Genomic DNA, 12,542 nt, shown 5'->3' on the forward strand with positions numbered 1-12,542 from the left:
ATCAATGTCATTTGGTTATGCCTAACACGTGTGCAGTTCCGAATTGCAAAGGAAACTACAGGAACGGCCCAAAAGTGCACGTGTTTTCCTTCCTGAAAGTTGAGGAACTCTCCGAAAAATGGCTGCGCGCTATCGGGAGGGACGGCTACACACCAAACAAGCACAGCAGGTAAGTCCTTCTCATCTTCTTTTAACTTCGTTCTTATATTTTAGGGACAAGAGAGAGAGAGAGAGAGAGAGAGAGAGAGAGAGAGAGAGAGAGAGAGAGAGAGAGAGAGAGAGAGAGAGAGAGAGAGAGATATATATATATATATATATATATATATATATAAAAAAAAAAATATATATAAATATATATATATATATATAGAGATATAGATATATATATATATAAATATATATATATATATATATATATATATATATATATATAGATATATATATATATATATATATATATATATATATATATATATATATATATATATATATATATATATATATATATATATATATATATATATATATGTGGTTTTATGTATATCTGTATATCTATATCAATCTTTAATTTTAACCATCTATCTATCTATCTATTACTTTTATAAATTCAGTTATTCTATATATTTTATATAATTTAGGCCCGAGGACATCATGCGAGAGGCAACGCACTTTTGAGAAAACTGGAAGGAAACTTGGCGCTAACTTGATGAAGATTCGGCTCCAGGATGGTGCTGTTCCTTTCCAGTTACCTAACTGCCCTGACTATTTATTGGGACCTGCACATGTTAGAGAAGGCCCCGACATAGGGAGCAATAGAAATAATGATGTACATGTGAAGTGTTTCTTTACCATTAACATTTAAGAAATAAACTAAGTACGGTTCTTTTTTTTCTTGAAAATAAGCACTATATAAGACAACATCATGTTTTCATCAACAAAGCACAGTATCTAACACCAAATAAATGAATGAAGAGCAGTAAGAAGGGCAGTACTATAAGCCTTAATATCATCAAGGGTAAGTCATTATATAGTGGGACACACGGAGGTGAAAAAAAGGGGAAGACACAGCGCAGAGCGGGGAGAGGAGACAAGAGCGGAGCGCGGGACCGCACCTCGCTGACGTCACCCCCCATCCCCTAGGCCTCCCCTCTCGTAGGCCTTGAGCATACTCTTTATCCTTGTCTGTTTATCGGAGGCCGGGTCCATATTTATTGCAGTCTTACTCTTTATGGCGGGAATTTAATCTTTACATCGAAACTTTTAAGCCTTTATTTTTATAATTTATTTTATATTATACATTTAACTCATCCTTTCAATGCGTCGTAAAATTGTGGCGTATAGCAGGTGTGCAGTGATTGCCTTACGCGGACAGGTAAACATGACTCTCACTGAAACGGAACAAAAGCACAATCGTTATTATGTTTTGAGTAATGAACGTCCGCGAGTTCCTTCATTACCTGTTCGATGGAGTAAATGTAATTGGCGTCCTTATCAAATTACACGTGTATACGCCTTTTCATGTGGTGTGTGTGTGTGTGTGTGTGTGTGTGTGTGTGTGTGTGTGTGTGTGTGTGTGTGTGTGTGTGTGTGTGTGTGTGTGTGTGTGTGTGTTGATACTGACGTTTTGCCGGACAATGGAAACTGTTGATCGAAGTAAATGTAGTAACAGTAGTAGTAGTAGTAGTAGTAGTAGGAGGAGGAGGAGGAGGAGAAGGAGAACACAAAGGAACACAAAGGAAGAACAAACAACAGCAGACCTGCTGGTCCTTACGAGGCTGTTTGTGACAAGCTACACTAACTATCTAATCAAAGGTGGAAGATGAAGGACAGCAAAGGCGAAGGCTCCTCCCCACCCCCCATCCCTCCAGCCAAAGCTGGCAGGAAAGGAGAAAGAACCATGCAGCATGGAAAAACTGCATGGAAATTATGTAGGAAAGAGAAAAGAACTACCATTACTGCTACCACTAACTGAGCGATAAAAGCGGACAAGGACACCAGTATTCGAAAGAACTTAACGTTATTACGACAATGAGGAATATCTTAGTTGATGGTTGGACTCAAAACACTTGTCTAATCTATTCTTGAAGGCCGTAACTGTTGTACTATCAACGACATCACAAGGTAGAGAGTTCCAAACATTAACAACTCGATTGAAGAAGTGTTTAACTTCGTGCGACGAGAATCTTTTACCACTTATCTTCAAATTGTGATTTCTTCTTGTTCTATTTGATCGATCAATTGTAAAGTAATCTTCCACATTAACATCAGTGAATCCTTTAAACATATTAAACACTTCTATGAGATCGCCTCGCATTCTTCGTTTTGATAGGCTGAATAAATTTACTTCTTTAAGCCTTTGTTCATATGATAAATTTTTCAACCAAGGAATCATTTTTGTTACTCTTCGTTGAACCCGTTCCAATTTTTCTACGTCTTTTCTGTAGTAGGGAGACCAAAACTGTACACAGTACTCTAGACGGGGTCGAACCAACGAATTATACAGTTTTAATATTACTTTTTCCGATTTATTATTAAAGACTCGTCCGATGAAGCCAACCAATTTGTTTGCAGTTTTAACTACATCTGAACAATGCTGACCGGGCTTTAAATCGCTTGATATAGTGATTCCAAGATCCTTTTCTTTACTTACTGCAGAAAGTTGTTTGTCATTCATTACGTACCGAACGCGATTGCTATTTTTTCCGATGTGTAACACTTTACATTTGTCAACGTTAAATTTCATTTGCCATTGATTGGCCCAACGTGCAAGTCGATCTAGATCTGATGGTAAAGCTGTGTCATCAGCAAATTTTGATACTCTGCAAGTGGGGCCCACTTGCAGAGTATCAAAATTTGCTGATGACACATTGTGAATGTTACCCGAGATACCGTGCGCCAATAGTTTGCTGAGCAATCGTTGGTGGGGAACCTTATCAAATGCCTTTTATAAATCCAGATATATGATATCTACTGATCTGCTTTCATCGTACACCTCAAAAATATAATAAAAAAAAATCAAGTAAGTTAGTTAAACACGAACGTTTACTACGGAAGCCATGTTGCGAATTATTTATCATATTATTTTCTTCGAAGAATTTCACCATATTGTCGCGAATGATAGTCTCCATTAACTTACAAACAATAGATGTCAGGCTAATTGGTCGATAATTTCCTGGATGAGACTTGTCCCCCTTTTTGAAAATTGGTGTGACATTTGCAAGTTTCCAATCCGACGGAACTTTTTCAGCTGTTAAAGATTTATTGAATAAGATGGAGAGCGGTTTACAAATTTGATGTCTGATTTCTTTTAAAACTCTAGGGGTAATTTTGTCTGGACCAGGAGCTTTGCTTACTTTAATCTTTTCAATTGTGCGTAAAATGTCACTTTCTACGATGAGCACGCCACATAACATCTTTTCGGTCCTTCTTACCTCCGGTGGTTGAGGTGATAAACAATCTTCGTCGGTAAATACGGATGCGAGAAAGTTATTTAGGATTGTAGCCATTTCATTTTCATCGTTCGTGTGGTTACCATTATCATTAGCAAGCGGTCAGATACCACAAGTGAGTGACTTTTTATTATTTACATGGCTAAAAAATTCTTTAAGATTAGATTTGATTGTTTCCGCTATATATTCTTCAAGATTTTTCTTGCTTTGTTTTATCAATTCCTTGGTTTCGCAGCTAATTCTGTCCAACTCTAGTTTGTCAGCCTCGCTCTGAGTTGATATGTATCTACTGTATGCGCGTTTTTTAAGAGATTTGCTATTTTGAATTTCGTTATTCCACCATTTGGGTTTCTTCTTAAAAGCTGAACGTCTGTTACGATAGGGTACGCATATACTTATGGCATTGTTCAATATTGTGGTGAAGGCCTCCCACGATTTATCAGTATCTGTTTCCTCCGAGATTTCAGTCCAGTCAGAATTATTTAGAATTGATCGGAGACTTACGAAATTCGCTCTCTGATAATCAGGCATCTTTTCTTTACTAGGAGTTACTTTACTGTCTTTCATATTGATGCTGAATGTGATTGTTCGGTGATCGCTAGAACAAAAAAATGGACCAACATTTACTTCGTTAACTAGATCAACTGTCGTTGGAAAGATAAGGTCAAGTATATTATTTTCCCGAGTCGGTTCTTGAACGTGTTAATGTAAATCACTTTCTAGTAAATTTGTGTACAGGTCATGCCCTGTATGACAGTTCAACGGTTCACCCCATCTTTTCACTGGCAAGTTAAAGTCCCCAACAATTACTGCCTCGCAACTGCTACTTGTTTCTAATAATAATTCACTTAATACGTGGTCGATATCAAGAGTCTGCCTTGGTGGTCTGTAGATAAGTCCAATTACTATTTTACGAGATTTATTTTTAATTTCAATGAAGACCGTGTCTACATTGGTTATAATATCTGTTCTCACGGATACTGGATGGAGAGAGTTGTGGGTATAAAAGATAACGCCTCCACCCTGTCTGTTCTCTCTTTCATGACTAAGGATGGTATAACCCGGTAATCTGTATTCCGCAATGAAATCTCTATTTGAAGTGTCTGTCCAAGATTCTGTGATTCCGATGATGTGATAATGATTTGTAGCTGCGAGGACTTATAAATCTTCAAATTTGTTACGTAGGCTACGAGCGTTTAGATAGCAAGCTTTAATGTGATTCGAGTCGGGGGTTTTGCGGGTTGAGTGCTCCCTTACGGTGGAGCTGCTGGTGTTCTCGACTCATCGTTTTTTGGCTTTCGAAGAGCCACTTGGTAACAGTGCAGCCTCCCGAAACGGGCTGCCCCAAATACGGTTTAAGTGGATGCCACCAGCAAGGAGCAAGTCTGAATCGTAGTAAAAACTGTTCCACAAGTTAGTGAACTGGACGTTTTCTTGTGAGCAAAGGGACTGAAATCTGTTGTTTGTGCTGAAGGCCTTACTGTAAAAGCTAGATTCGGCACCGACCCTCGGGAGGATTCCTGAGATTATGATGTTACTGGCATCCGTTTTTCGTTTATACTGCTTGATCATGCGGCGGTATTTCCCAAGCAGTTCCTCAGAACGGGTTGTCTTTACGTCATTCGTCCCCGCGTGAATGACAAAGAGGGTGTATCGGTCGGCATTTCTCGTGACATCATCGCACGCTGCGGTGATGTCGTTCAGTCTGGCACCTGGATAGCAGTAACGTTTTCTGCGGCCGTTTGATGAACGACCACAGAACTCAACCAGCTGGCCACGTACCATGGAGTCCCCAACTAGACGAGTCTCAAACTCATCCTCCATGGTGTCTGCCAGCACCTGGAACCTATTGAAGGTAGTGGGGGTCAGTAAATTCTTGGTTGCCTGCTTCGGTTTGGCTCCATTCCTTACAGGTTTGAACCCGACATCATGTGATGCAGGAAGAGAAGCGTTAAGTGGGGCAGGCTGGAAGGTGTCCTGTGAGGCAGGCTGGGAGTTAGCCTGTGAAGCAGGCTGGGGGTCAGCCTGTGAGGCAGGCTGGCGGTTGTCCTGTGAGGCAGGCTGGGGGTTAGCCTGTGAGTCAGGCTAGGGGTTAGCCTGTGAGGCAGGCTGGGAGTTAGCCTGTGAGGTAGGCTGGGGGTTAGCCTGTGAGTCAGGCTGGGAGTCAACCTGTGAGGCAAGCTGGGAGTCAACCTGTGAGGCAGGTAACACGTCCTCCCGTGCAGCAGGAGATTCGTCTGGAGAGGTCACAGTCTCGGTGGAGGGCTTCCCCACCATCGATGGTGGAGTCACTGCCACATTATTTGAAACAAATTCCTGAAGGGCTTCGAATTTCTTTTCAAGATCATTATGTTTGACTTTCCATTCAGTCACAGCCTTCTGAAGTTGTAATCTTTGAACGCAGCGCAGAGGCGGCAAGTTTTACTCAGCTGGAAGAACTGGGCTACAAATCGTCCGGGACAGACGTCACACTTAAGGTTCGAAGGCATTGTTAGAAATTTAAGCGAGTTTACAGTTTGGACAAATATTAAAAGCTCTTTCGAAATAACTTAAATTATGACCACAAATTGAGTTGGATAAAAATTGCGCATGGAAATTAGATACTGCTGTGTTAGATGCCTCCAACACTGGGACTTCGTTCCCACAGGGTCTTGAAAACGCCTCAAAGACCAATCGCTTGTCCTGAGCCTCGGTCACGAGAGAGACTTTCACAACCCGGCGCTTTTCAGCTATTGTCCTCGAAGTTTTGTCACATAGAACGGGGCCGGCGTAGTCACACAGAGCAGAGCTGGCAAGGGAGGAGAGGAACCAGCAATTCATTCCCACTCTCCGAAACGTCTAACCCAACTCTGCGACCATTTCGAGGCCTGGCCAGTGGCACCTGTCACCAGGTGTTCTCCACCAGCTCTAGAGAGTATCAGACGCCCTTCCTGATAGACCAAAAAGCTGAAATATTCCTTGAGTATAAGAAAAACCCTCAGAAACTCCACCTAGAAGCCGGGAGGTACAACCTCAAATGGCCCACGGAAGACATCTCTTTCAGGAGAAAACAAGAACCGGCTGTTATGCAGAATAGGGATGGGAGTACCGTCGATAGAGGGGAGGGACGGGGAGCTCACACCGACAACTGGTTCCCAGGGAGGCTTTTTAGTATAGAGGTCGCCACACTCCTTTACACCGCAGGCCTAAATAATTAGGCACGGTCCAGCTGACTAGGACCCTGGAACTTCAGCCATTGTCTCATAAAGAGATCCTCTGCCTGCAGTCCAATCCACCACTGCTGCTGCCCAGAGGCTTCACCGTGACCCTGGCACGGGAGACAGATCAGGTATTACACCATGTCCACGGGTGACCTGAGACTATGCTGGGCTGGGACGTCTAGTTCCCTGAGGTGAAAACATTTCACCCGCATACCGGAGGAGGAGAAGGAGGAGGAGGAGGAGGAGGTGGAGGAGGAGGAGGAGGAATGGCTCACAGAAGGTAAAGAGAAGATAGAGATAAAGGAGCGACGTGGAACATATGAAGTGGAGGGGAAAGAGGAGGGTAGATAACGCTATCTCAAAGGCAAGGAGGAGGAGGAGGAGGAGGAGGAGGAGGAGGAGGAGGAGAAGCAGGAGGAGGAGGCGGAGGCGGAGGAAGAGGAGGAGGAAAATAGGGAGAAAGAGGAATATGAAGAGGTAAATATCCCAAGAAATACGAGAAACAAGTACCAGTTGAAGAAAAAATAAAAGAAATAGCAGGAATATTATTGAGAAGGAAGAGGAAAAGAAGTAGAAGGAGGAGGAGAAGAGCGAAAAGTAAGAGGAGGGAGAAGACAGAGATAGATGAAAAGTGAATGACGAAAAAAGTATCACCACTACTCTACGGATCTTCATTTTATCTTTTTTTTCCAGTTTCATGGTTGAGCTTTATCAGCCTCCTCTTTGTGTCCCTTATCTGTCCCTTTGCGTCTCTGCTAAGGAAGGCTCACCGAGAATAGCTGCTATGGTCTTCCCTATTATCGAGCTGCCCACCTGCCTTAGCTCACCTGCCTTCCCTTTCCAGCAGGTGTACTTGATATGTTTGTGTCTGGGGAGAGGGGGGAGTGTTTATCTGGTTATGTATGTCTGTAGTCGCTGTGTCTATGTAGGTGTGTATATATGTTTTTTTTTTATGGTTCATTTTTTTCAGCTATTCATATACAGCTCTATTAGTTGATCTTTTGTCAGGGTGAGTTTAAGTGTTGGCAAAACCCTATTATCAAACTTTGCAATCATGTTATCGAAGTTTTCAATCACGGTGAGGAAGAGAATGAAAATGTGTATGTATGTGTGTACGAGTATATACAGAACCGGCTCATGTAGAGTTGCCATTGGTGTTTAGTAAGGGAACCAAGCGTGGGCGTTGCCATAATACTGTTAGCGGCAAGAGTACCGATAATAACAACAACAGCAGCAGCAACAACAAAACTATTAGTGAGGGCTCAAAACGGTACGGAAAGCTGACGTCACGCAACCTAACAATATGACTGACCACCACCAACAACCACCACCACTACCAACAACCACCACCACCACCACCAACAACAACAACAACAACAACAACAACAACAACAACAACAAAATATTAGTTAGGGCTCAAGACGTGTACGAAAGCTGACGTCACGAAACCTAACAATATGACTGACCATTTAGAGCAAGGGGAAAGAAATCATGACCGAGCGGCTCTTTTAATAATTTTCTCTGATTTTCATTGATTTAATCTCCCTAATCCTGTTAATCAAGAGGTGCAGAGATGCGATTAGTGAGATTAGTGGAGCAGCACAGGATGACGATATGTGATTTAATTGCACCATTACACTTGTCTCGACTTCTCGCGCAAGTTTATATAGATATTTTTTTTTAATTATAATGTGTGTGTTTTCCAAGAGGAGAATAACGTGGGAAATAAAATAAAAGAAATCAATGCTTTGTCGCCCACTACAAATCAATTTCACGTTACCTCGCGCGTTTAAAACCAGCTTAGTCACATTAGCTGGTGGTAAAAAAAAAGATCACTTCCATATTTTATTTTATTTTATTTGTAACACTGTAACCAGTTGCTTGCATTGATACTGTAACTTCCTACGTGACGAAATAAGCAAACACAAACCATAGAACACACACACACACACACACACACACACACACACACACACACACACACACACACACACACACACACGCCAGAGTCGCTTCCCCCCCTTCCCCCTGCCCCCTCTCCCCTCTTCCTGGGTCAGCGCCCCCTTCCTTGCATCAAAGACCAACACTTGCACTGCGTTGGTTGGGCTCCAGCGCGTGTCCTTTGATCCTCCGGCCGGCCTGATAGCGGCGCACGAGGGGTACAGGGGTGTTGGGGGGGCACGAAGGGAGGCAGGTAAAGGGAAGGGAGTTAGGGTAGATAATAGATCCTCCCCTTCCTGTCTCTCTTTGTTGGAGGGGGAAAGAAGTTGGAACCCGCGTCACACACACACACACACACACACACACACACACACACACACACACACACACACGCTATTTATCTATCTATTTCTGTCTATATCTCAAAACACTTCAGTGGTTTTAGTATTCTTCACTGACCTTACACACACACACACACACACACACACACACACACAGTCTATCTATTGATCTATTTGTCTATCTATCTATTTATCTGTCCATCTATTTATTCATCTATCTATCTATCTATTTCTATCTATACCTCAGTACACTTCAATTCTCTAATAATCTTCAACACTAACCTCTTTTTTTTTTTCCTTTTCCTTCACGTCGTATAAATATTTTTCCGCATGTTTATTCCGAGCTCCAGAAAACAGACGAAACATTAATAACTACAATAGTCCCGAACGTAAAATATTTAAGCTCTTGCCAAAATGTCTATAGTCGGGGGTTGCACAGAGGAATTTCGTCCGCCAAAGATGATATATCGTCCGGCTAAATAAATCCGAGAGAGAGAGAGAGAGAGAGAAAAATTTGAAACATTTATTTATAGCTACAGTTATATTAGTTTTCTTTATATGTACATTTTTTTTAAACCCAGCTTGCCTAAATAAAGCTAAGAGAGAGAGAGAGAGAGAGAGAGAGAGATGAGTAATATTAACTCGGTGCCCTTCTCTTTTTGTCTCCACTTGAAATTATAATGCGAGTTAAAATATAAGACAAAGAAAAGTTCAGAGGCAGTCATCAAGATACTGCAGGAGGCGGTATCGTTATGACTTAAAGGAAATGATAGATCGTGCTTTTATTAATTCTGTTGATAGCCGTATTTGTTCGTCCTTTTTTTTTATCTATACAATTTATTTTACTTTTCTTTACCACTCCCCCAACATACACATCACATTCCTGCAGCATACTATAAACGCATTTCATTGTCCCTTTCCTTATCTCTACACATTGTTTATTTTTTCCACTCGTCTCTACACTGTTTTTTTTTTCATTCGTTCCCTTTATCACTCCCGCCACTCCACATTCCTGCAGCACATTATAGGCGCATTTGATTATCCCTTTCCTTATCTCTACACATTGTTTATTTTTTCCACTCATCTCTACACTGGTTTTTTTTTCTTTTCATTTAATCCCTTTATCACTCCTGTCTCACACACCACATTCCTGCAGCACATTATAGGGGCATTTGATTGTCTTCTTTTTTTATCTCCTCACAATGTGGTTTTTTTTCACTCCTCTCTATCGCCCCCGCTCCCTACACACCAAATTCCTGCAGCACTTTTCTCTCCTGTATCTGCATTCATCACCTGCCTTGTACAGTACGTTCTCACCTTTCCTTTTCTCCTCCTCCTTTCTTTTTTTCCTTTTCTTTCTCTTCTCTTTCATATACTTACTGCTTCATATCTTAACCGTGTTCTTTCTCTCCTTTTCTTCTCCTCTCTTCTCTCTTCCTCCCACATACTGCTTCATATCTTAGCCGTGTACTTTCTCTCCTTTTCTTCTCTCTCCTCTCATCTTCTCTCTTCTCTCCCACATACTGCTTCATATCTTAGCCGTGTACTTTCTCTCCTTTTCTTCTCCTCTCTCCTCTCTTCTCTCTCACATATTGCTTCCTATCTTAGTCGTGTATTTTCTCTTCAATTTTTTTCTCTCTCCTATCCTCATTTTCTCTCTCTCCTACAGCCTCCTTCCTCTCTTACCCTCCCCTTTTTATTTTCTCTCCAATTCTTTAAGCCTTCCTTCGTCCGCCTTCCGTGTCTTTCCTCCATCTAACCTTCCTTCCCCGTCCCTCCCCATTCTTCCCTCTTCCTCCCCGTTCTCCCCCCTCCTCCCTTCCCCCCCTCACCCCCCTGCCTGGCCTGCCTCAGCATCGTCCCGGCCACAACTTTCCCCTAAAGAAAAAATAAAGAAGTGTACAAATTTGCCAACGAGGATTATTCTTTCATTTAAGAATCTCAAGTCCCGGGAAGAAGGCAAATTCTCTTAAGTTTCACAAAAGTTAGTGAGAATTAACGGCGTGGACGGAGGGAGGGAAGGAGGGAGGGAGGAGGGGAGGGCTGAGGGGTATGTGAAAAGATCATTATGGACCCGCCTCCCCCTCCCCCCTCCTTACTTTTCCAACGTGCACCTTCCCCCTCCCCTCTTCCCCCACCCCTGCAGTGACCCTAAGAAGCTGACTCCATCACTTTTTTTTATTATATATGAGAACATTGCCGCGTTGGTGCCTCACATAAGATATGCGAGGCGAGTAATTAAAGACTATAAGGAATTCAGTGACCTACGTGACGCTGGTGACTATGGCAACACTGGACTGAGGCGGCAAACAAATGGGACTTATGTAGCAGGACTCAGAGGACTCGCATACAGGTGACTTAGGTAGCGCACGACTCGAATCCTAAAGAAAGGTGACTCACACAACACGGAACTCAGGTAGCATATGACTCAGGAGGCAAACACGAGTGACTCAGATGACTCAGGTAAGACACGGCTCAGGTAACTTAAGCACAGGAGAGGAGGGAGAAGATGAAGAGAGGAAAGAGAGAAAAGGAAAGGAGAAAAAGTACACGGCCAAGATAGGAAGTAGTATATGAGGGTAACACATGACTCGGATGCCAAACAAAACTGACTCAACACATGACTAACACAAGACTCAGGAGGCAAACACGGCAATGACTCACCGATAAATCAATCAACACACGACCGAGGTAACTCTCTTTCGGCCACTGACCTCTCTTTCGGCCACTTCTTATGATTCTTTTTTTTTTAGGAGCAGGGAGTAGCGGGCTTTTTTATTATTGTTTCCTTTTTTTGTGCCCTTGAGCTGCCTCCTTTGTTGTAAAAAAAAAAAAGCACAGGTGACAAGTTAAGACAATACAGGTAAAAGTACTCAAATGTGTACTCACGTCCACGCTGACGCCCTCCACGTGGTAGGTGTGGTGGTCGCTGCACCGGTCGTCGCTGTCCCTGTGGCGGCCTGGCTGGTGTCTGAAGAACTCCTGGTTGTCCTTGTACCACTTGAGGGTGTAGAGGCTGGAGCCGCCCTCGTCCTCGTAGTCACAGCGGAGGTGCACGTCGTCCCCCTCGAGGGCCACGGCGGGCACGTCCAGCTTGGCGATGCGCACTCCGCCGGCGCCACCTGCAGGAGAGGACCTTTAGTGACGTGACCTTACTGGCTCCTCTTCCCCCTCACATATCCCTTTCCTACACTTCCTTTGTGGTGCAGTTGCCTTCATCCTGTCCTCCCATCCTTCCCTCCAACACCTTCCTCCATCTCTTCCATTGTTCCTCCTTCGTTTCTTTCTCTCCATCCTTACTCTAGTGACGTTTCCTTACTGGCTCTTCTTTCCCCCTCACACATCCCTTTCTAGTTCTTTGCGGTGCAGTTGCCTTCATCCTGCCCCCTCATCCTTCCCTCCATGACTTTCCTCCATCTCTTCCATTGTTCCTCCTTTGTTTCTTTCTCTCCATCCTTACCTTCTTGCTTCCCCTTCACACTAACCTTTCATCCTTTCCCTTTATACCCCTTGTCTCACTCCCCTATTCCTGACTTACCCTCATACCCCTTCCTCGTCCTCCAGCACTCCCCAAACTCCTCCTCCTTCTCTTCCTCCTCCTCCTATTGCCT

General features: G+C 43.1%; 1 protein-coding gene across 1 annotated transcript in view; it reads right to left on the bottom strand.

The window, feature by feature from the left end:
• The window catches only part of LOC127010457 (uncharacterized), a 101,790-nt gene extending 89,605 nt beyond the window's left edge, over window positions 1–12,185 (bottom strand). The window contains exon 1 of the mRNA XM_050884652.1: window positions 11,821–12,185. The gene's annotated coding sequence lies outside the window, so the exon portion shown is untranslated. The remainder of the gene's footprint in view (window positions 1–11,820) is intronic.
• Window positions 12,186–12,542: the final 357 nt, after the last annotated feature.

The sequence above is a fragment of the Eriocheir sinensis genome, chromosome 43 (genome assembly GCF_024679095.1).
Source record: "Eriocheir sinensis breed Jianghai 21 chromosome 43, ASM2467909v1, whole genome shotgun sequence".
NCBI lineage: Eukaryota > Metazoa > Arthropoda > Malacostraca > Decapoda > Varunidae > Eriocheir > Eriocheir sinensis.